This window comes from Falco biarmicus, chromosome 8, assembly GCF_023638135.1.
Source record: "Falco biarmicus isolate bFalBia1 chromosome 8, bFalBia1.pri, whole genome shotgun sequence".
NCBI classification, from domain to species: Eukaryota; Metazoa; Chordata; class Aves; order Falconiformes; family Falconidae; genus Falco; species Falco biarmicus.
Genome location: NC_079295.1, coordinates 7392404 through 7416953, shown reverse-complemented (window position 1 = coordinate 7416953; position 24550 = coordinate 7392404). Strand labels below are relative to the sequence as shown.

At 44.1% G+C, this 24550-nt stretch overlaps 1 protein-coding gene across 4 annotated transcripts in view; it reads right to left on the bottom strand.

The window, feature by feature from the left end:
* Positions 1 to 23320, bottom strand: part of HDAC4 (histone deacetylase 4) — a 267202-nt gene extending 243882 nt beyond the window's left edge. The window contains exons 1-2 of one of the 4 annotated variants that reach the window (XM_056348109.1): positions 22518 to 22564; positions 6218 to 6308 (exon numbers count right to left, since the gene is read on the bottom strand). The gene's annotated coding sequence lies outside the window, so the exon portion shown is untranslated. Of the gene's footprint in view, positions 1 to 6217; positions 6309 to 22517; positions 22596 to 23164 lie in introns of those variants that run through there. The other 3 variants (XM_056348110.1, XM_056348107.1, XM_056348108.1) reach the window with 3 other exon arrangements.
* Positions 23321 to 24550: the final 1230 nt, after the last annotated feature.

Here is a 24550-nt window from a genome sequence, read left to right as displayed (position 1 = left end):
CCAGATGTGCCTCTCTACTAGTCACAAGTACAGATGTGCAGTAACCAGTAATTAAAGTTATGATAGAGCTTTATTTACAAAGCTCTATTTTTCAGAGCCTAAATTGCTATGGTACTTCAGCCAAGATAAAAATCTTGGCCTAAGGGTGAAGTTTCAAGATTGTTTTAAGCCAAGTCAGCCTGGTTGCTTCAGGATACCCAGCTATCGATGACCTTGCTTCATCTGCTGGCCCTCTCAGACGCATACCATCAACACTACAACCAGCTGACAAGACCACTTTAAAACCTCAGTTCAACAAACCCAACTGCTCGCTGACTCAACGCATCAAAACATGGTGTAAGTCATACACCTACTATACCCATCGCCTGTGCTCTGAAGATTACTTCTAGGTCCAGAGAAAGCTGCTTTGCCTTTCAGACCCCTAAAAATGTTAAAAACTCTGCAGAAGACACTGCATTTTAGCAGGACAAGGAAGCCAGCTCCGTGAAGACAACAGCAAAAAGGATGCTAGAACACCTTTCACATCCTGGCACTTCTTTAGCAGCACTCCAACACCACAGAATTTGGTCTCCAGAAGCCATGGAAACACCCATGTTCCAAAAAGCATCGTCACCAATCCTTCTGCCTGACACGGCAGATTAAATACCAGTAACACTTTTTTTTTCCCCAAAAAAAATAGTCAACCATTATTAGATTCCTTCCTGCATTAACAGGAAAATAGTATCGTTAAATGCCACATGCTCCATGTAAGATAATGACAACATCATCTTGATGCTTGCTTGAATTCCTACTCATAACACACAGCCTGCCAACAACACAACGCTGCAGCATGCATGTGCTTTGCACAGACTCACAGAGCTAATGAGAGGCAGTGCCTCTGTTGGAGATTATTGATTAAATCTTTCCTTTGACAACAGATCCTGAACTTTACCCAGAGAAAAGAAAAAAAGCTGCCTTTGCTTTTCAGGGGTTGTTTATAAAATACTGCCAATATAGGATCTATAGATGAAAGGAGGAGGGGACAAGGAAGAGGCATATAGCTGTTTGAAAACAATAATAACTTACTGTGACCACAAAATGATTCACTGCATCTTTATTTAGAGCAGAGGCAGTGTGAAACAGTCTCCCAGGCTGATTCTTCTCTCTAAGGACCACGTCTCCAGAGCTACCACTTTGCAAGATGACAAAAAAAGTAGCGGTAGTCCTGAGGACCCACGGAACCCTTTGACAACATCACTTCAACTCCTGCTTTTCAAGCAAAATACAGCTTTACTGAATCTGTCCCAGGAGACCAAGTTTCACAAGCAACGCCCACTTACAGAAGTGCTGGTTTTCTACAGTTTCAAAGATACTCAAACAGACCTCCCCCAGAAAACATATCTCCAAGCCTCAAACAACATCAGACGTCCTCTCAAACAGTTTTAAGTCTCCGAAGACAGTTTCTGTCTTTAAACACATACTGCAGGAATAACAGGCTGCACTGTAAAATATACCATCAGCTTAATGCTCAGCTGTGGACAGAAGAGAAACTAGAATACCATGACAGTAATAGAAAATAAAAACCGAACAGCAAATTTGCTGCCATATTAGCCCAGTTCCTCCAAAGACATGAATATTTTTTGCAGATCTGGATACTACCCCTCCATTTCCAAATTCACAGTATAAGAGTTTCAAAAGGACAAGAAAAAGAAAGGGAAAGGCATGGCACAAATTTCTCATACAGGTGAAGCAGGTAAGTCTTCAGCCAAGACAGAGGTGACTTAAGGATATTACAGTGATGCAGAATCATGATTAAAACAGAGAAGTCATCAATCACTCTGCTTTCCACCTGTTTCTTTCAGAGCAAAAAGTTTTTCCCATTTGTTTTCTGGGAGAGAGGTTGGGTGGACACAGAAGGGAGAGAAGGTATCAGAAAAGAAACTTCAGGTGGCAAGCTGAAGCAGAGACCATTGCATGCCCCTTCTTAGCTGCACTAAGAAACTCTGCCCTGGGGTGCTGGAAAAAGCTAAAGTCTTCCTGAATTCCAAAGCAAATGGACAAACTTCTTAGACAAGAGGACAAACACCAAGTGCTTCTGCATATGGCCAGGAAACCCATGAGACAAGTCACTAGCTCACAGGAGAGTGTTTCAGAGAAATGTCACCGTTTGCATGTCCTGTTGTGAAACACCTCCCAAGGTACTTTGTGTTGGATGCTGCTGGAGAATGTGGCAATCAAGTACCTTTAAAGACGAATGCCCACCTACACACCAACCTAGCGTCACCAAATCAACTCAACTCTGCTTTGTCCTACACTGATCTGACAGTCCCATCTTGCAAAATACAAAGTTTACTCCATATAACTTTTTTATATTGCACTGAAATCGCATACCAAACTCTTTAATTAGTTTCCACAGAAGTGGTGAGTACACCTGCAATCATTAAGTGAAAGAAAACACTCAAGTGAACTGGCAGGTGGGAGTATGTAAACTGCACTCCGGTATCTTCAAAGAGCAGAGAGCAAAATCAGAGTACCTGAAGCCTTCGTTACGGTTATAACTGTGTAACTAACAATTAAACAGGAAACCCAACCTAACACAGCTGTTATCAAATAGCTTCTCACCGACAGTACACTAGGTACATACACATCACAGTCAGTACAGACCCAGGCTGACCAGCCTAGCCCTTACTACTAAGGCAACCCATCTTTGCCAAACTCATTGTTTTCATACTTTTACCTTGCAGCAGCAAAACCAGAGATACCTACCTTTAAGATCAAAAGCTCGACACAATAAACCAGATGTACTAACCATTTAAAAAATACAGAAGTATTACTCAGTACTTCAAGGAATTAAAACACAGTACATTTGTTTAGCAAACGCTGACATTTCAATGCCAGCCATTACAAGTGCTATTCTCATATGACAGCCTAAAGTAGAAAAAATACAGTGTTCCTACCTCTCCCTTAAACCTCCACTTCCAAATACACCCTATGAAGATTTATTGCTTATATGCTCACACTAAACATTTTAACTTTGTGACAGGTTTTGTATGGTATAATGTTCAGGAAAAGATTCAATCTCTAACCGTATTTGTCCTAAGTGTTAAATTACAGTATATGTGCATTAAGACTTCAAGAATAACCAACACCTACTCTGTATTTACGCAGTTCTTTCAGAGAAGGCTATAATACATTGCTAGACAGTCCCTGGCAGTTGCTTTTGGAGCAATCCTGCTATTATTTCAGGCAGTGGCTTGTTAAGCAATCCTTTGCAATATAAGCAGGGCTATACATGTACCGAAGTCACCATCAGACATTAAAGGAAAGCAAAATTAACAGTCACCGCAAATGGCAAGACTCTATTAACTAATTGTGAGCTACTTTATTAACACGGAACTAATCCACAGCTATTCAAGGGTAGCAAACCTATACAGAATTAATTAATCTAATTATGGGTAACAGAAATGCTCAATAAAAATAATCAAGAAAAAAATTGCTTTCTACAGTTTCACACCCTTTTGCTTCTTATTGTCAAGAAACACTCCACTACTAATGTCCACAGCACACAGATTCTTCAAGGCTGCCTTGCTCAGGCTCTTTTCAGTCGTGTTTCAAAGTGAAGTCAGCTGCTCAGACTGATCTCTGGTAGCAGCCCTTGCATTTCAGTTATGTAAATCCAAATGCTAAGACACCAGCCCAAACTGAAAACACAGGGGACACTGATGTTTCAGTAGAAGTGAAGACCTCTTCACCCATTTCAATGTTAAGTCAACACATACCTGCCACTATTAGAACTCGCCCCTAGCAAAAGTCTGCAAGTTTTCCTCACTAAGCTTTAAAGCAAGGACTGCTTGGAAGAACATGCTTTTTACGTATTCTGCACAAAATTCCTCATGGTCCCATCTACAGACACTTCTGCAAATCACCACCTTGATCAACAGTTACAGCTGCTTTGAAAGTTGAAGGTGCCTCCACGTCCAAGAAAAACCTCAGATCTTCCGGTGGACACCATGAAACCCCAGAACTTTTTATGGCCCTTCTCCTTCATTGCTAGGAGTACACAAGAGCATTAACATTATTTCTAGTTCCACAGATTTCACACCAATAGCAATACTATTGGAGGATCTGCTGATACCTCCTCTGGTTTTAGACCTCAACTAGCACTGCCGTCAAAGCAGCATTGCAAGTATCTCAAATACTCGTAGAGGCAAAAAAACAAGGCTTTGGGAATAACCAAGTGAACGATGAGTGGACATAAATACTCCAATGCATAATCCAAGACTGAACAAAAAGTCATCTTTGGGAACCCCAGCAACTGTAGAAATACCTCCGGTTCACCCTGTGGACACTCCAACATGAAGTGGTCAACAGCTTGAAAAAAAATTTTAGTCAAGCAAGAATACAGCTCTTCTATAGGAGCTGCAGATTCAGAAATGCAAGTGACTGTGTGTAAAACCTGGGAATATGTAGATCTGTGGGATTACAGAGCCCTCCTTGACTAGCAAGACTCTGGCAGAGGGTCTGAAAGAGCAGGATGCTTCTGAGCTCGATCCAGTTTCTCAGCAAGAGCAGCAAGAACAAGCAGTCTCACAGATGGATCCGCGTGGGAGGGAGAAAGGATAAAAGTCTGCCTCGGGAGCCTGTTCCAGCTGCTCTGAAGCCTTGGAGGAGTTGGTACAAATTGGACAGTTACCTATAAAAATCTACCGTCTTCGCTTTTTCTAAAGCCCTCTTCTTCCCTCATCCCGTGTTTTATCTCCATCCTAGTATTTCTGCCTCTGAAAGCAGTCAAATCGGAGAGCTGAAAGCAGCACTTGACAGAAGGGAAATTAATACTGTGAGTTTACGGACAACATCCGTCTCATTTCTTCGTTCCTTCCTTGCAGATCACCCTAGCTACAGTAATTCAGATGCACAAAAATCAAAACTCCTTTTAAATACTTGACTGAAAGTGATAAAAAAATGTTATATACTTTTTAATTAAAATCCCCCGACGATGTTTTCAGTGCCAGGAAGAGTTTGTGTGACCAGCAGACAGCAAGCTCGTCTCACGGACTGAAGCATTCCCATGCAAACTCCAGAACAGCTGAAGCTTCCTATTGATGCCTGTGATCTGAACACAACACTGACAACATATTAAGTTCCCCCCTAATTCATGCGAATTAAAGTTTCAGAAACCTCTCATGTATCCCAACACTTTAAAACATACCATTGTATCACTACACCGAAGTCCCATTAAAGCATTTCAGCAGCACTGAGATCTCTCTGCTTTGCTGACACCCATCTTCAGCGTGCCATACCAAGATACTCGCTAAATCGTCTCCCTCCACGCTACTAGCGTAGCAGACACCAAGGGGGGAAAAACTGGATCACAATAAAAGTTCATTGATGCAGCCACCGTTTTTCCACAGGCTTCCTCAATGATGCAGCTTTCAGGGGCTTATTTTTTCAACTGCTTGTGCAGACATACCATCATTCCTTCTCTTTCAAAACAGTTTGATACAGCCAGGAGAAAAAAAAAAAAAAGGGGGGGGGGGGCCGCGGATACAGACACCTTTATGTAATTAGTTTTGGGAAACAACTGAAAACCTTCAACTTACCAACCACATTTTCACTCTAGCTCAGCTTTCTTAACTACTAGAAATGAACAACCCACAATTCTTTACTTGGGGTTGTTTTTCAAATCCTCATGCATAGGTAAGGAAAGGCAGAAAGAAAAACATCCACCTTTTCTATTCATGTACCTCAGCTGTTACAGCCCACATCTGAACTTCTTGTTCCTTCTGACAAAGAATCAAAATTACTGGTCACTAGCTGTGCCTAACCCATCTGGTCTACCAGCACAAAATAGCTGAGTACATGTGTCATCAATCACTGTTAATTACTTCATTAACTTGGAGAAAAATATTGACTTTTTTTTTTAAAGAACAAACATTGTTTAAGGTTAGTCTAGTTTGGTGGGTTTTTTTAATTGAATGCTATCTGATTACCAAGAGAAAATAATTTAGTCTGAACAGTAAAACAATTCTGTCACATAATTCGTACAATTCTTTTGTCTAGTAAAACACTTCCCCAAGTCTCTTTTGGAACTGACTATATGGCAATGCTAGTTTTAACCAGCATTAAAGTTTAACCAGAAACTTTGTTATGCATGTTCACAAATACCCCGTACTCAGTGCACGATGTTAACCACGCTAACCATTCCCACCTACTACTACCGTGCTTTTAAAGTTCTGACCTTTGTCATGCTCTTGGAAAGAAACATGCCCCAAGGTCTCCCCAAACAAGTTGCATCATTTTCAAGTGGACATTTAGCCCTCTGCTGTTCACTGCAAAATAGCAACACAGAAAGAGAGATATTAGAACAGTTTGTGTGTTTTAATCATCAGCAACATGGATACCCAATATTTTTTTTGGCATAGGGAAAACAGTAAAAGAAAATCCAAATAACAAACCAAGTGTTATCATGCTAGCAGCACAGACTAACATCAGTTAAGATTCATACAGCATGATACAAACTTCCCTCTGGACTCTCCCACTGCTTCAGAATCAGAAAATGACGTCTGAAGATGTCAGCTCTGCCCCATCACCTCCATCTCCCCTTATCCAGCACAGGAGTTCACCCCCCTTCCAGGCAGAAGGGTCCTACACACCCATGACTGCCCACCCAGCCTCATCCAGACACACTCCCTGGGAAGAGCCGCTTAGTTATTTATTACATTTTTTCATGCCCCAGTTAAGTAGTGTAACACTCATTATCAAGCTTCAAAAAGCTATTTTGTTTGAGGACAACACCGATGCCACTTTCTAAATCCAGATGACACATAGCCCCTGCAAAACACACCTATTAATGCAGCTACTATGCCACTGGCAGGAACCGACTGCCAGCTACCACCATTCATACACACATCCCCTTCCGCTCCTGAACTCCATCTCCCACGAGTCTGTCCCACAGGAACAGGGCTCTGCTTGCCAATACACACTGCAGGAAAGCACGTAGACCTCATATAAGCACCCTCAACTCTGGCTGTTGCACAGCTCATCACACAACAGCACACCCTCACCCACAAAAGCTAGCATCATGGGATCCAAAGTTTACATTTTTGTATGCTTTACTACTCCTGCCTTACACTGAATGCTGATACCGTTACCAAAACACTGCACTCCCCACAGCAACGCAGTAATCCAGACCCCATTCATAATGAACTTGTGGTGTCACTCTTCCATTTCTCCTTTTAATGTGCCTCTGTTTTCCTACAGCCAACAAAAAAGTGTTAGTGTGTATAACCGTAGTGCGTTATGTCTTTGCGTATCTTCTTACTCAAAGGTTCTCAATCAGGACATCACCTAAACCCAAGTTTTACAGATACGCATAGAGGATACCACATTGAAGAGAAAAAAAAAAATACAACTTTCAAGGCAAAGTGCAATATAATTTTTGCTGTTGTTATTTGTTGGGAAAACCTTTTCTGCTCTCATCGTCTGCATATGAAAAGTGATGCTGACATACACCTGTAACAGCATGACAGAGCTGGCAGTCAAACGCTGAAATTCAGACAGCTTTTAGTACTCCGTCAGTTAAGTCCAAAGTTATTTTTGCCATGTAAAAAACCTTAAATGCTAGCTAGAATATTTTTCTTTAAATGATATTTTAAATTATATGTGACGTGTTAGCAGTGATTTTTTTTTTCCTTGAGGAAAAATCCAGAGAACCACCTTTGCTGAAACATACTGCTTTCAGGCTGAGGTTTGTCAGGCAGGGAATGCACAGCAAGCAGCACCACCAGCTCCCCATGGACCATCCTGCCACTCACGGGTCGTGCCCAAAGCACATGGGATCACCCCTCGGGACACTGGGCAGCCCAGGGCACGTTGCTCAGTCCCTGGCTTATTCGCCAAAGCTATTGAGACTTCAAGCACAAGTCTGCTGGTAACTGAACAGGCAGCAATCCCTATGGAAGGCTAAGTAAATGTATACCTTTATATTCATAGGGATTGCAGGTTTTCCACTTGCTCCATTTTTAAATTACAAGTCACACTCTCAAGCCACAAACACAGAATAGAAAATTAACTCAATCACCAGAAAAATGTACATCCCTGTGCTGTGAACCCTCTAAGCAGGGTTAATTTTTTTAATAACCAATATCACCCTTTAATAAAAAATAGATCTTCAGTCAAATATTTCAAGCTTGCAGCTGACAAGCAAGAAAAGCAAGGAAGGAACAACTGATACTAATCATACTTGAGGGGGTTGGGGCTTGGTTTTTATTTATTTGTTTGTTTTATAACACATCAAAGCAAAAAAGGACAAAACCCTTTGAAGAAACACTTGCAGGTTACCTTTAGAGAGAGGCCATCAGACTTCTGAGTTTACTTACCCGAGTGAAGGAAGAGCTCCATTTACTTTATGATTTACACAGCATTTTATATAGCCCATTTTGTCTGTTTGCACAACACGAACACAGCAAGACAAATTGGAATTGTTCCTTGAAATAAGAAAACTGGATTGTAAAGCCACAAAAACTGGGACATATTTCAAGGACTGATACAGTATCTGCCATGGGGGTTTTTTAAGGTAGGGTTTAAAACACTGTCAGTTGCCAGTTGAAAAGACAGACTTCAACTCAGTATCCTCAAGGAAGCCTTAGAGCCCTTGCTCGGATATGCAAGGATTCACATTTGGTTAACTTTCTATGATCTAGATTAAAATTTATACTGCCATTTATGGCTTCATACACTAAATAGCATGGACACAATATTCCTTCCTGTAAGACATTCCTTTTTCAGGGTAGGAATCAAGCAAAGAAATTTAAACTTGCTTTCATCCCTCTTCAGCCATCTCTCTCCATTTTTAAAACACCATAGCCCAAACTTCAGGCTCTTTTATTCACTCTTTTGGGGTTTAGGATTTTGCACCTTTGCATGCTCCTAAATATCCTCTTGAAACCTTCCCACTAACAGTTCTGCTACCACACCAGGAGGAATTCCTCAGCTTTCAAGATGACAAAGCCTCAAGTTGCACTGGGGGAGATTTAGATTGGATATTAGTAAACATTTCATCACCAAAAGGGTTGTCAAGCACTGGAACAGGATGCCCAGGGAAGTGGTTGAGTCACCATCCTGGAGGTGTTTAAAAGACGCGTAGATGTGGCCCTTAGGGACGTGGTTCAGTGGTGGGCTTGGCAGTGCTGGGTTAAGGGTTGGACCTGATGATCTTAAAGGTCTCTTCTAACCTAAACAATTCCACGATTCTGGAAGCTGTCGTTACCCACCCAAAGCTCTGCTGTGCAGAATCTCCTTTTGCTTTATCACTTGCTACTTGGAATACTCTAAATTAAACGAACGGGAAGGAATACAAGATACTGCCAGAATCTTTGGTTGTGTTGTTTTTAAATGTTAATCTGGATGCGTCTTGTGTTACCATGAACACAATAATTAGTAAGTTACATTATGTCAAGAAAAAAGAAAATGGCCTGATAGCCAACACTAGCAACAACTGTGGCCCCTTTCTGTAAGAAGTCAGTGAAAATGCAAAGCTAGCTACGGTGCACTACAAAAGACAAATAACTCCTTTGGATTTTAGTCATCTCCGAAAATTTACATTTCAGCACCAGTTTTAAATTCAAGCAACAGTATGCAGCCAGTGCAAAGCAAACGTGACTCCCTGTTACCTCAAAACATTCTGCATGCAAAGCACACTCCAAGGCTGGGCCGGGGGGAAGGAGATTCTAAGAATTTTTTCCTGAAATGGAATGGAGAGATAAGATCAAGCAAAAAGGAACAGAGACGGCTGACATATCTTGATGCACAAAAGCCAGTAAATATGCAAATAGGCAGCCAGTAACAACTCCAATTCTTCTAAAATATATTGCATGAACGCAAGAGAGACAAGTCCAGCACAGAACTATACAGAACAGTTCCTTTTCACCAGAACAGCTTTATATCTCATTCAAGGAAATACTGAACAAAGGTTTCTATTCAGAAAATGTCACCACTTCGAATATCACAGCATTCATGAATACACAGTATGAATAACTTTGGACATTTACTTTTTAGGAGTCTAATTTGGAAGTACTATATAAAAGACTCTACATAAAGCTATAAACCACCCTGACAAAGCTGCATCAATTACCAGTTACAAACCCTTCCACAAACCAGGAAAGAGCTTGATGCCCTGAAGCCACAAACAGCAAATTTCACACAAGATGTCAGAGAGAGAAGAAAATACAGGCTGTATTGACCATGCACCCCTGAAGACAGATATTACAGTGCAAGATCTGAAGTTTACGTGACTTGATAGCAGATGATAAACTCAGGAGAGCCGTTTCAAAAAGGCAGTACTCTGACATCCATCCACTGTCCTTGAAGTTTTGAGAGAGACACCATGCAGAAATGTATAGATATGAAATATACGTGACTGATACATATATATATGAAATATATACATATAAACACCAGGGCCAAATAAAGCATTTTTTTTTATTTTCACTTCATTTTATCTGCCTACCACCTCTAAATCAGAGGCACAAGCTCAAAGGCCAGTTTTGGCTACAGCCCGAGACATGCATTTTGCACATTCATAAGCAAGAGCAAAAGCAGTTCTTCCCTACAATGGCAGGGGCTGAACTCGGCTTCAGTAACTTGTTTCAATCAACGAGCCTGTTTCCTAAAAAGGAGGGGGGGGGGGGAAGTACTCCAACTAGGACACCTGCTTGACAGCCCTTAGCTTCTCTTCTGAGACAAAGTATGCGGGGAAGTCAGCTACCTAACAAGCACAGTTGAACTTCAGCAACTGCCAGTACAAAAAATATGTACAGAAGCTAGTAAGATGTAAAAAAGGAAAAAAATCAGACCTTTCCAGGCTGAATAAGCCTCCCACATATGGCACAATACAACAGAAACAATTTATCCAGAAATGTAAGCCACTGCAGAGAGATTAAAGCAACCTACAACTCTCCAAAAGCAAGACCTTTAGCCAGCAGTGAGGATTCAGGTATTGCTACTTGCAGGAAACGATCTCTAGATCTCTCCATACCTGCGGTAAACATAACAGATAGCAATTTAACAAGAGATCGCTCAGCAAAACTCACAGCACTGAAGCTCTTGAAGAAAGGTTATGACAAAGCATGTTCGCTGGCAGGGAGGCTAAATGGAGACACAGCAAGGGTTTGTGAGGGTCTGCTCCAGGAGAGAAGAGCCACGCAAAGAGGAGGGGGAGAGAGACAAGCGATTGCAAAATGCCAGACCATGAAACACCCGTGCTCGATACGTGCTCTTTCCATCACAGCCACGCCAAGCACTGGGCACCTACTGCCCAGAAAGCACCCGGTGACGGGGCTTGCTGCCTTTCTCATTTAGTAGGCCTCCTGTAGCTGCAGGAAAACATCTGTACCTTTTCCTATGTTTGCTTGAATTTCACACCCACACTTGTTGGTTGGCTACAGCATATGCTCAGAATTCACTTAACCGTATTCAGAGGCTGTGATAATTTAGATTTTTGTTGCCAATGTTAAGAACAAGCCTCAGAGCTATACACTGAGGCCCCAGAATTTAAATACATGATAACACTGTAAATAAAAGGAAACAAATTCCTCAAGGAAAACCTTTTCGCATGCCAGATCAGTTCCCAATAGTAACTGCTCTGCTTTGACAAGAGATAAATATTTACAGTCTAAAACAGAGAACACCTTGTGCTGCAATACTATGAATGCAAGCCTCATCAGTCCCCAGTATACTTAAGAGGTTATTTTCTTTTTTTTAAAAAAAAGAAAAAACAACAATCTGAGTACTTAGAATCACACATATTAGTCTGCTCATTTACACCACCAAAACGAAAAACTGAAGGTAGTCACACAGAGAAATTGCCAAACATACTGAATCCAGAACAGATTTTCACAAAAGGAAACCTCATCCCCCAGGGAATGTAGACAGTTTACAGCAAAAGTCTAAATTATTGCCAAGAATATGCTGCTTTTTGCCTTTTTTTTTTTTTTTTTAATTTAGCCTAACTTGCTCCTCTTAAAAGTTGCTCTAGTGAATGCAGAGACTGAAGATTTTTCTTACTGGGGCAAAAAGACAACAAGGAGGATTGCATGTCCATATCAAACTCCTTGGACTGGGGGGATACCACACTGGGAATACCTTCAGAAGAGGGAGCAGAAGGCTCAGGCTCTAGTTCACTAGGCTATCTCTCAGCTTCCAGTGTGCCTCCCAACCTCCCGGCTTCATCAGCTCCTTCCAGCAAAGGAAAGAATGTGGGGAATGTCATTCATAATGGCACTTCGGAAGATCTAGGAATGGAAAGTTTACAATAACTGGATATCCTTCTCATGAGGAGGGGTGATAAGCCTCATGCAAAGAAGATGCTCACAATTCTAGCATTAGATGGCTACATCTCAAGTCGCTTCAGTTTTCTGGTACTTTAAACCAAGTAAATACCTAATTAAACACAAATGCTTTTTTTTTTTTTTTAATACTGTCTGTACAATCCGAACTCAAATTTCTAACAGGACCTGCACAAGGACAGCCTGGTTTAGCTGTTACACTACAAGATTTCATATATGGGGTGTAATATTCCTCACTCCACTGCTGTTTGGGCTTTTACGGCACATATCCTTTGAAGTGTGGCAGTCCAGCCACTGGTAGGCTTATCGAATTGTTCAATGCCTATTTACAAGGCTCAGTTTTCTTCCTTCCTTCTCCTCTTACAATGGAATTATTACCTTGTGCAAAACTTTCCTCCTTTGACCTCATTCACGCCATGGTCAGCATTACTCTGTGATACCATCTCCACAATCAGTCAAGCATTCTGCCTTATGTTCTGTGCACAAGTTCTTCATTTGCTCCCCTGCACGTCGGTTTATTTTTAGACCAGCATTTTTATAGCAAAGACCAGAAGCAGCACACTTTCAGTGCCAAACTGAATTCAGCTGAGATTTCTAATACTGTTGATAACCGACGTAAGAACACTTGGGCCATAGAAATTGGTACTAACTACATGTCTGCCATCCAGAACCACTGTCAACCCCCGGGCACTCACTGCAGCACTCTCCCAGCTGCCCCACACCACCACCCCCAGGGTTACCAGTCAATTTGCGAAGATCAGCCCAATTCTGCCCAAAAGGGATTCATACCATTCACTTCTCCATTAAGAGAATGGATTGTGTTCTGTTTTTCACGTGTGTGCAAGCTTTCTGCACCGAGAAGGATTTGATCCCCACCCCTAAATGGAACACCAGCTATCATTACATTTGCAGTACCACGAATCAGACACAAGAATCAGATTTACTGGGTACCACCACCAATTTCTCTTTACAAAGCATAACCTAGTACAGGAAATATCAATATAAGATACCCACATACAGCCAGGGAGGTGAACAAGACCATGTAATCTATGTAAATCCACCCAATACCAGCATGGATCGCTCATAAAATTGCATAGTAAAAGTGTTTTTTATTTTCAGCGATTCACACGCTGAACAAGATTTCAACTTACAAGGCTGTCTTCTTCAAGGTATACTGTAACCAACAAAGCATTCAACACATACCACATGCAATCAGAGTAACTACCCTGATGTTCACTTCTAGTCCTCTCCCTCCCCTCCTCCTTTTGTCATGCTTCCAGGCTAAAAATCCTGCGAGAGGCAGTCTTCACTCACATGTATCCTTCAGCCTCCACCAGAGTCTGACAGCAGGTAACAGTTGGACGAAATAAGCAAATAAATTTTTCTCCCAACCAAACCATTGCCACCAGATTCAAACAGAAAATCAGTCTTGGGTAGGAGAAGTGCACAACAGAATCCATATGGAAAAGAGTTTATTTTAGGAGGCTCATTTACATCAAGTAGGTGAGGAAAAACTGAAATGCAAATGCAGATCATGGTAGCCAATTTCTGTTCCAATCCACTGGAAGGACTGGTTACTCAGCAAGATACCCAACACTAGATTCAAAACCACCTGGCTGCACATGGCCTCTTCATCTTGCCTTCCCTTCCTCTTCATCACAGAACGAAGACAAGACAAAATCTTGAGCATACTCACTACCACACACATCTGGGCCTTGCTTCCACTGAGTAAGAGCAGCTGCAACAGAATTAAACTTGGAGAACTTCAGTTAATTTGTGACTGTAACCACCAGCTACCTACAGCAGAGGTGACGTTTACAGAAATCCAGGAGTCAATTTGTTGACTAACAACAGAAAAGAGCAGCAACAGACTAGGCTTTCTGCTTTGCACATGGAGCAAGAAAGGGCTGTGTTTAGATCCTGCTAGCATTGTAGGGAGCCGTTTCTTTCACTGCCCCTGGAGATGCAATGGCAGCACAAACCATGCTCAGGAACTGCATCGTCTCCCTGGGAAGGCAGCAGGAAACTGCACCTTACTGCTTTCTCACCCTCTGCAGTTTTTTGACAGCGCCGTCATTCATCCCCTCCAACAAGTCCTCCACAAGAAACATGACCTGTATCTTCCCAGGTATTCCAGAAAGATGTCTATGCTTCCCTTTTCCCCAAATGGCCTAAGGAAAGCAGCCAGGCCTCCCAGCAGGGTGTGTTGTGCTGCAAGAGGCCAACCTCTGCATCACAGTCCAACTACCTTGGTCACACCAGGGCTGGGAGAAGTCCCCTCCCGACTCAGCCCAAAGCACTGGGTACAGCCATTTTATTTATTATTTTTTTTCAAAAGCCTTAGCTGGATGGACAAGCAACTCTCTTTTTGTTTGACGAAAGTTCCACCTATGCAATGCTCTAAAATATAACGTGGCCTGCAGGAAAGCTCAGTTTTGCCTAAATTCTCCTTCCAGGACCCCTCCTGCCTGACAGTCTGCATCACAGCTCTTTCCTTTCCGCTGGTCCTTGGGAATTAAATAATCTTTACACCCTTCATCGTTTGCAGTTTGAGCCACTCACTGCAGTCAAAGTCAAGGCCTCAAGGCCAAGAGCTCACCTTCCCTCTCATCCCATCTTCCAAATCAGCCGGTGTCCACAAATACCTACCCCACTGCCACTGTGTTTCCAGAGTAGACTCTTCCCTTCCCACTGCCCCGAGCTACCAACCTCTCAAGGTTAAAACTCACGGACTATTCCATTTTTCAGAATCCTCATTGTTTTAAAGGTGTTAATAACGCAACTTTTCTTCACTTAACACTTCATTTTCACGCACATTATTTGAGCAGAAAAGCAAATCTCACTGCTCTACATTTTATATGAACCTGCAGCAAGAAGACAGGCACATTTTTTGCCCCCCCCCCCCCTTTTTTTTTTTTTTTTGTCTTTTTGCTCACTAGAAGAACTACCTGTATTTGCTATTTTAACAGAATCTGGGACAAACACTAACAAAAACTAGATAACTGTAGCTCCTGTGGGGAAAAATGTAACTCTCCTAATACTCCCAACAACACTCTCTTTCAAAATACTTCTTGGGAACAACATGCAACAGAATTAATTCATTGTTTCAGGCTTACATTCTGGATCCTTTTCTTGAAGCTATGCACACAAGATGGAAAGTTTTGCCAGCACAACACCAGAACTAACTTGAACGTTTTTCTACTGAGCACATGCAACATAAGCTGTTTTAGCATGTTAGGAAAACGCAACACAGTAGAAGTACGTTAACTGACTAGAGATAACATTGTGAAAGACACAGGTTTCCATTGAAGTAAAATGAAAACTAAGGGGAACAGCGTAACGTGCTCTTCTACCTTTAATCTGAAGAGCAAATTTGAATAACTGCTTATTCAACATGAAATGTTCAAAGACATTAGTGCGGACGCAGCTGTGATGCTACACCTTGCCACCAGTGTCCTTGTGCGCAATCACAGAGAGGGCAGAGCAGCACCAGTTTGGGTAAGTACAGCACCCTGCTAAATCTTGCACACCATTACTAGTGACAGGTCAGTTATGAATAACTGCTATTTCTCAAATTTAAGCTAACGCTAATTATATCAGCAAACTAACGCTAACACGCGCGTTTGACAAATGAAATTCCATTTTACATAGAACAAGCCACAGTATACTAATGTTCACAGAATTTTACAGTAATTAAGTCTTACTGACAGACACCTCATTAAAGCACCAGTTCTTCAGAAAAATTAATAAAGTAAATTATTTCCTACATGTGAAATATCAAAATTTTTCACTATTCATAAAAGACAAATGGAGTTAAGTTCAATCGGATGTCAGTGTTCACCAGAATGAGTGACACACTTTAAAAGATCATTCAAAACAGCACATTGCTACGCTGCTAGCACCCAATTTGAGAGGTTAATCTCCCATACATCATTTTATCCTATGATTGCAAAAAAAAAAAAAAAAACTTGCACCACAATTCCTCATCCAAGAGCTTACTGCCTTGTTATAAAACATACAGACACACACATCCAGCAAAGGTTTACAGGAGATCAAACTCAAAAGAAAACAAGAGAGTAAACACAGGAACAAACCCAGACATGACAGCCAGATCGTGCCCAAGGCAGGGTCTTCAATTTGCCATTTCAGCAAGTCACATCTGCAACACGGACAGCTGAAAAACTTGCCAGATGGTTTCCTAGACATCATCATCTCATGGGCAACACACTGCCCGAGCAACACTGTCACCTCCTACGGACTTGTCTAAACTACTGTAACAATGCCCCAAAGAAAGGAGCTGTTCCTTCCTCAGACCGCGGATAAGCCACATTAGCAGCACACATGGCCTTCGGCTCCTCCCAACACCTCTCTGGTCCTCAACCAAACCAAATGGCTGTCTCAGAAGACTCTTTGGGTTAAAAAAAATAAAATAAAATAACAAAACCTAACCTTGACCAAACTAGAAAAAGGTTTCTTAGTAGCCCAAGATCCATTTTCAAACTGCAAATTCCTTCTTTTAAATATGTCCTGTATGAGAAACAAAGGTTTAATCATTTGATATGGACAGACAGCTAAGTATGCCCGCAATCTCAAGTCAACACACATTCCTCTGCGGTAGTAGACGGCAGTTTGAAGCACATTTTAATAAGTAATATCCAACCGGAAAACATGCAGGAAAAAAAATATGTTGATCAAGAAGTGCCTAGAGTAATGAATGCCATGGAAAAAAGGGCCAAATTTTTAGAGGAACACCAAGCTATAATTTCTTGCAAGGGGAAAACCACACAAGCTTTCCAAGAGATTTTATAGTCTTTTCCTAATTATTCCCTTTTTCAACATTATTATGCAACCTCTGTGTGCTTTCCTGCTTCTCTAGCCCGCTTTATTTCACCCATTCCCACCCCCCAACTTCTTCTATATTTTGTGAGGCAGCTCCTTTAACATGGCCAGAAATACAGCACATATTTGTCTCTTCTCTCAGTTTAAACTGCCCGAGTCTTTCCGGTGAAGAAGCATTGCCCAAAATCTGCTTGCTATTCAAGCAGTCCTGGCAATGACAAGCATCACTTCATGAATCATCTGTTATATATTGCCTTATCAACATGGTCCACTGCAGGATAAAGTAAACCTGGCCCGCTTCAGTTTTCTGCATAACACAATTAAAATGCAAGTGGCATTAATTACTAGAGCAGTCTGAAGAGTCCCCTCATCCAAGGAACTTGAATATAGAGACAATATATGTAAGAAACAATCTAAATCAAATCAAAATGCCAAGATGCATTTCCTCCCCCACCGCACATAGCTTTTACTTCAATATTTCAGAAGACTATTTACCCCTTTTTACTAGGTAAAAAAATTGCCACATTTCTAATTATTAAAGCAGACAGCTTTAGAGTTTCTGCTGTTTCTTAGCTTAAACAATTTGAGGCTAAACCACCTATTTTCATGGGGTTCCGTCCCCCCCCTTTAGAGGTCTGAGATCAGTAAGCAAGCTGAGGAGAACCAGCTTCCTTTTGTTGCTTTTGGATCATTGGTATGCTTCAACCTGGGAAACCTGGAAGCAAAGGTAAATGGAAAACAGAAGCTATCCATTAGGGAAGTGGACTCAAAACCGAAAAGCAATTTTGAATTCAGTGACAAGACACATCCTGTCAGCTTCTCTGTCCAGTAAAACACAATTTCACAAAAGCACAAGCTCAAAGGATTCCAGCAGGAGTCTGATAAAATTTACACCCAATGGCTGGCCTTGTAGACTAGGTAGCAGGAATGAAAAAGATTACAGAAAAGCAATGGGATAACTGGAAACAAGCTAAAGGTGAAATGGAGGAACAATGAAGTAGAAGATGACTCACCAAATAAACCAGCAAAAAGGGTCAAGAACACTTGGCAAATATTTAATGAATGTTGTTACGAGTGTCCAAATAACATGTTCAATTAATATTTCTTTGTGGTTTGTAACAGGCTTTGCCATTTGGAACAGGCTAGCAACAGATACTATTCAGCAAATAAACTCTTCTGGTAACGCATCTATGGTTGAGTACACACAGTAGTAAGACAAGTAAAAATACTGTCCCGAGCATTTGGGGTTTTATATTATACATACATACATATATATATATATATATACACACACACACAACGCCAAGGAGTATTTATCTCCAGTAAACACAAATATATACAATGCCAAGGAGTGTAACACAAGCACTTCTTTAACTGGAAAAGGACACCAAAGTAGTGTTTCAACCCCAACATAAAGCTGGCACAGCTGGGCAGCGAGCATTCTGGCTTTCAAACCCTGAAGAGAGCATCACGTTAGCACACTCTCACACCACTTAACCCAGACAGACGCACACTACCCTTGAGGAAACACGAGGATGACTAGTTACTATGACCTTACAAAGATACGGCGCGGCATACAAGCAATCCAAAAGTCCCAGAAATGAAGATAGTAGTATTTCAGTGGAGCATGCACAATATTCAGCTGATCAAGAACACAAATGCCCTACATTAAACTGTCAGTTTGCCCTCCTTAAGGTAAGCCTGCGCAGTAACGTTTAAGAGACACTCAACATACTAACTTCTTCTAGCACGAGTTATTTGAGAAGCACATTTGTGAGCAAACCATTTTAAAAGCTCTTGCCTATTCTCAGCTTTGGAAGATGAAAGAAATTTCCCCTAGAATATTTAATCCTATCACATACTGTGTATTTGGTGGCAAGTTTTTGTCTCAACACTTTGTTTTAAATGTGTCTGGGCATGTTCATGTATAGAAAGTCTGCAGCTTCCTCAGATTTGAAACCTACGAGTGATCCTAGAGGACTAGTTTCAGGCAATGCACCAAGTTTCTGAATCACAGATACACCTTAAGATGGCTTTAAGAAATCTGTTCCCCAGAAAGCACAAAACTATTTCAAAAAGATTAAGAGTGCAATCTAATCCAAAATCATGGACTCCTGCTCAATTTTAACAAGCCCTACTCCTCGCCCTAGCAGTTCAGCATGTGATTTAAGGTTGAACACTTGAGATGAACGCCCCCTCTCCAGCAGTCCATAAACAGGCAGCTCCTATGCTTCCACCTCTGCCCATGGTAGAAGGCAAAGAAAAAAACAAGCACTCACCATAGGAGCAGAAAGTCACACTTGCTCAAGCTGCTGCTTTTGAGAAGTGTGCAAACCACAAGGCAGGCAAGCTACCTGCTTGTGGTGAAAGCAGAAAGACTTGACAGGTTGGACAGAGCTTCCTTCCAAAACCATCCATAACCTAGCACAGGTCCACGGGACCTGCAAAGCTTCTCAAATCCAGATACAACCCGGGTTTGGGAAACAGCATGGAGTTCAAGCCCCTGAACATTTGGGAACAACTCATTTCTTGGAGGACAACCCACCGCAGTCTGCATCCACCTAAATATTTTGTATCAGTTCCCATTACTGGGTAACTTCTTCAGAAGTTCGTAAATTTCAGGTGTCTGTAAATACATCACTCAGGGTTAGGGGGGGGAAAAAACAACAATTTGTTCTAAGTGTATTGTTGTTTTTTCCTTTTTTCTGCATTAATGGCTCACTGCCTGTGAAACACTTGACCAACACAAAGATCAACATAGGCAAGAACATAATTTGTTTTATTTTTTTTGCTAGTAAGTCTCCATCAAAAGGCAAGCAGTAAATGAAACTGACTTCCACTAAGGAGTTCACCTGCATCACACATTAGGACCTTGGTGTACTCAACCTGCTGTCTCGTAATCTGGGGCTTCTTGAGAACTTCTTCACTGCTTTCTCTCAGGGCTGACCACAAGTGCAGTAGCTCACACCTGCCAGTTTTCTTCTACTTCAGAATAGTCCATTGGAGATCAACTACATGAACACAGACTGCTCAACAAACATGTCCTCCCAAAGGAATAAAAGCTTTCATGCCATACATATGCTCTCCTTTCATGCCTCTATCCCATTAAGTAAATGACAAATTCCTCTGGTATTCTGAGGTAATTTTCAAAATGTATTTCACGCGTTTCCTAATCTGCCCGCTTTCTAAAGCCAAGTCCTGGAGCAAAACCAAAGAAATTATAAGATGGCAAAGTTACATTTTAAAGATTTAAACATTTTGGGATTTCTCCCACACACACACAAATTCAGACAACCAAGGACACAGCTTAATACCAGCAATGGAAATCTGTCAAATACACATGCTAAAACACGCCATCCAAATATGAAGAAATGTATATAATCCTGGAAAGCCATGTCTTACACATTTCACTTTATACAGAAAATCTGCAGTCGCTAAAACTTACTCTTTCTAACTGGGTGGCATTTTACATTTCCAAATGTAATTGAGTGAACATGTTGCCATGGTTACAGGAGGATTCTGCAATAACTTTGTTGCCTTGTAATTGCTGTATATTTGTATACAAGCAGCTGAGCTTTCTTAATTCAATGCCCTCGACTATTTCAGAAGCTGCGGAGCGGCAACAGCAGCTTTTAGGCTGAAAACTCCATACAGCAGTGGTGGAAACATCAGAAACGATTAAAACTCAGTGCCGCGACAGACCGCATTACACACACACACAAAAAAAAAAATAATAGAAACCTTGCCAAAAAACAGATTATTATATAAACTTCAGAGCTCCTTAGCTTTAAAAATGTTGCTGTTAAAAAAAGTCCAATTCAGATAATTAACTCCAGGTAGCTTTTGGCAACAAGCGAAAGCACTTTGACGGCAGCGAATACAGCACAAGTCCCAGTTATTGACAGTACATAATACCTGTAAATCAAAATGCGCTGGCAAGGAGATTATTCACTCAACGGTGAAATTCACTGTAGCACAGAGGACCAAAATAATACTTGCTCCATCTCTTCAGTCTCAAATTAGCATTATGAAGACAACAGAACACAGCTGTTAGGAACAAGCACGAAATAAAGCTGCCTGTTGAGGAGAAATGGAGAACACTGGAGAGCGCCCATACCCCCAGCTCCGCCACCCTGAGCTGCACACCCCATCCCAGATTTGCAAGCCATTTTCACATCCTGAATCCACCCACACCTTCCCAACACAGATCCCACTTCTTAGGAACATTTTTAGACCTGTAATCCATTCTGGAATATCAGGCGAGCCTGTAAAATGAAATCCGCTCTTATGGCCAGAAAACAAGCGGTTGCAGCGACAAGCCTAATTTATGCAAATCTCCCAAAGCAGGCTACCGACAAGCAAACAACTAAAAATAATAAAATAAAAAACAAAAACCACCCAAACCTTCCACTATCGTGAAACGCGTGCACACAGCAATTACGCAAGTGTTTTGAATAAAGGGCAGGTTTACTTCCCTTTCAGTGGTACGCTGCACCGCGCTATAAAGTCCGATAATTGCTGTGTAAATACGTTTGCTCGCTGGAGCTGTCACGCTGGGTTGGCCACGCCACAGACCCCCAGCAGCCCACCGTGGCGGGGCCGGGGCTGGCACAGCATCTGCCCTGATAAATTCCTGCAGCAAAACCCACACAACTGCTCAGCAACACCTCCCTGCGCGCTCCTCCGAACGCCCGGTAGGATTTATTTTTATTATTCTTATTATTTGGGGTGGGGGGGGTGGGGGGGTGGTGTTGAATTCAGCGTTGCACTTCGCGTTTCGGAGCGGCACTGGCACTTTGCTGACGCCCCCCCTCCCCAAGGCGTGTGCCGGGGACGCCGCAGGCTGTGCCGGGGACGGAGCCCGGCTCGGCTCGGACCTGTCATCTCCCCTCACAGCCCGCGGCACCTCGGGACTGCCGAAAAGCGCCTGATGCTGAGGGGAACACCTCCCGGCTTTCCCAAGGAAAGCCGGTTTGAGGGATATTTTTTGGTTTTTAAGGGGTTGGGGCCCCGGGGGTCGCGGCCACCCCCGTGGCCCAGCCCGGGAGCTGCTGCCCCGCCAGGCAGCCCCGGGCCCGGCGCGAAGCGCGATCGGCGGGGCCGCGGGCGGAGCCGGCCCCGGCAGAAACTTTCCCCAAGTCCCGCGTTATTCCCGGGGCGGGATAAGGGGGCAAAGCACCGACCCCGGGCCGCGGCCCGCTCGGCGCCGCAGGGCCCCGCCGCGGGCGTCGCCCCCGCCGCAGGGCCGCCGCGCCCGCCCCGCCGCCCCGGCCAGCACCCGCGCCCCGTCGCCCCCGGGCCCACGCCCCGGCCACAGCCCGGGCGGCCGGCCCGGCCCCCGCCCGCGGCACTCACCGCTGCCCGCATCGCTCCCCGCCGAGCCCCGCGCAGCACCGAGGCGGCGGCAGCGGCGGCGCTGCTCGCGGGGGGGGGGGGGGGGGGGGGGAGGGGGGGGGAAAGGAGGAGTCGCGGCCGCCCGGGAGGGGAGGGAAAGGGCGGGTCCAGCGAGGGAGGGGGCGTGCCTTTCAACAGCGCTAGCCCCACCCGCCTCATTCACAAAAACGCGAGCGGCGGGGAGGCCCGGCGCTCTGAATGGGCCGGAGCGCTGCCCGTCACGCCCCTCCCACCCCGCCCACCGCGCCGCTGCGCCCATGCCGAGCGATGGCGCTCCCCGGCCCCGCCCCGCCAAGCGGCGCCGACCAATCAGCGCGCGGCAGGAGCCGCCGAGTGGCTCAAATCCACCCGCCACTGCCGCACCGGCAGATCCCATTGGCGCTAGGAGCTGCCCATCACTTTTCCCCCTCCGGAACGCTGCGCGCTTCACGGCTGGAAGAGAGGAAAAAACAGCCGTGCGGCCGCTTAAGGCCCCGGCGGCCGGGAGCGGCCTTGCCGCGGTTAAAAGCCGGCGGGCAGAAAAGCGCCCGGCCTTAAAGGGGCCGCGTCGAGGCGCGACGGCGGGGGCGGCGCGGAGCGGGGGGGGCGGCGGGGCGCCGCGTACTGACCTAGGCGGCGGCGGGCGAGGCGGGGAGGCTGTGCGGCGATGGCCCCGGCGCGGACACCGTGGCGCGCGCGCCACCAACGGACTCAGCCCGTGATGGGATCCGCCATCTTGGAATTTTTAGATGGAGAGTCACGTGGTGCGACCATTTTTCCCTCCGGCCAATCAGGAAGCGCGGTTTATTTATAGCCACAGCTCCCTTTTTTCTCTCACTCCCCCCCCCCCCCCCTCCTTCCCGCGGGGGGGGAGGAAGGGAAGCAATCAGGCCCCGCCCCAGCCCACTGGCCCCGCCCCGGCCCACTGGCCCCGCCCCGTGGCGCGCGGCCCGTCGCCTAGGTGACGGCGCGGCCCTGGGGGTCGGGCCGGTGTCCGCCATGTCGGCGCTGGGCCCGCAGCCCCTCAGCCCGGGCCGGGGTAGGCCGGGGACGGGGAGCGGGCTGGAAGCCTGGAGTTTGGGCCTCCGAGGCCGGCTGCCTCCGGCCCCCTCAGGCTCGGAGTCCCCGGGCAGGCAGGGACCCTTCACTGGCAGCACAGCACCCGCACCTCGCCTCTGCTCGAGGGGCAGCCTGTGGAGCAGCTGAAGGGCAGCCAAGGCCTCAGCACCATCCCCTCCCGCCTGGTGACTTTGTCCTCACCCCAGCATCTCATGGCCGAGCACGAAGCTGCAGCAGCCGGAGGAGCAGCGTGGGGTGAAGAGCTCTCCACACAGCACTGGGCGGCTCTGCACCAAACTAGTCTTCCCCGCTGTCCCCTTGACCTATAGCTTCCTCCGCTGTTTCACCTCTAAGAGGTGGAAATGTAACAGAAAGAGCAACTCAAATCTGTATTAATTTGACTAAGGGAAACATGAGGTGGAGGGCAACTAGTGCTGTTAGATGATGTGCTCTTTAGAACTTAACTCTTCCGATTGTAACAAGAAAGCTACGTGCTCTTGTTGTCTTTCCTTAGGTGGTTTGATGTATCCGAAACTATATTTTGATTCTCAGGATACTGATGGCAATAGATTAACTCCCATACAAAATGCAAGCCATGGTAGATACATAGCATTTTAATAGAATATTGAACTTTTTTTTTCTCAGTTATATGTATTCAAGATCCCACTGCTGAAGTGTTAATTTTTTATCCATCAAGTACTCTCAATAAAAAATGGCTGCTGAGTACACTGCTTTTAATAGCAAACAGCTGAATCAAGATATAAAAAAAAATGAGAAGAGGAGAGCATAGTTCAAAATCTTTGCAAATCCTTGCTTTTATTATCAAGAATAATAAAAAAAATAAATAAAAGGAATTGTTCAGCACACTCACCTCTACCTGTGTTTTCCTAGCAACCATTCAACATTTAATTGATTTATCTATTTTCTAAAGAATTACCCTATTGAACTGTCAAGTC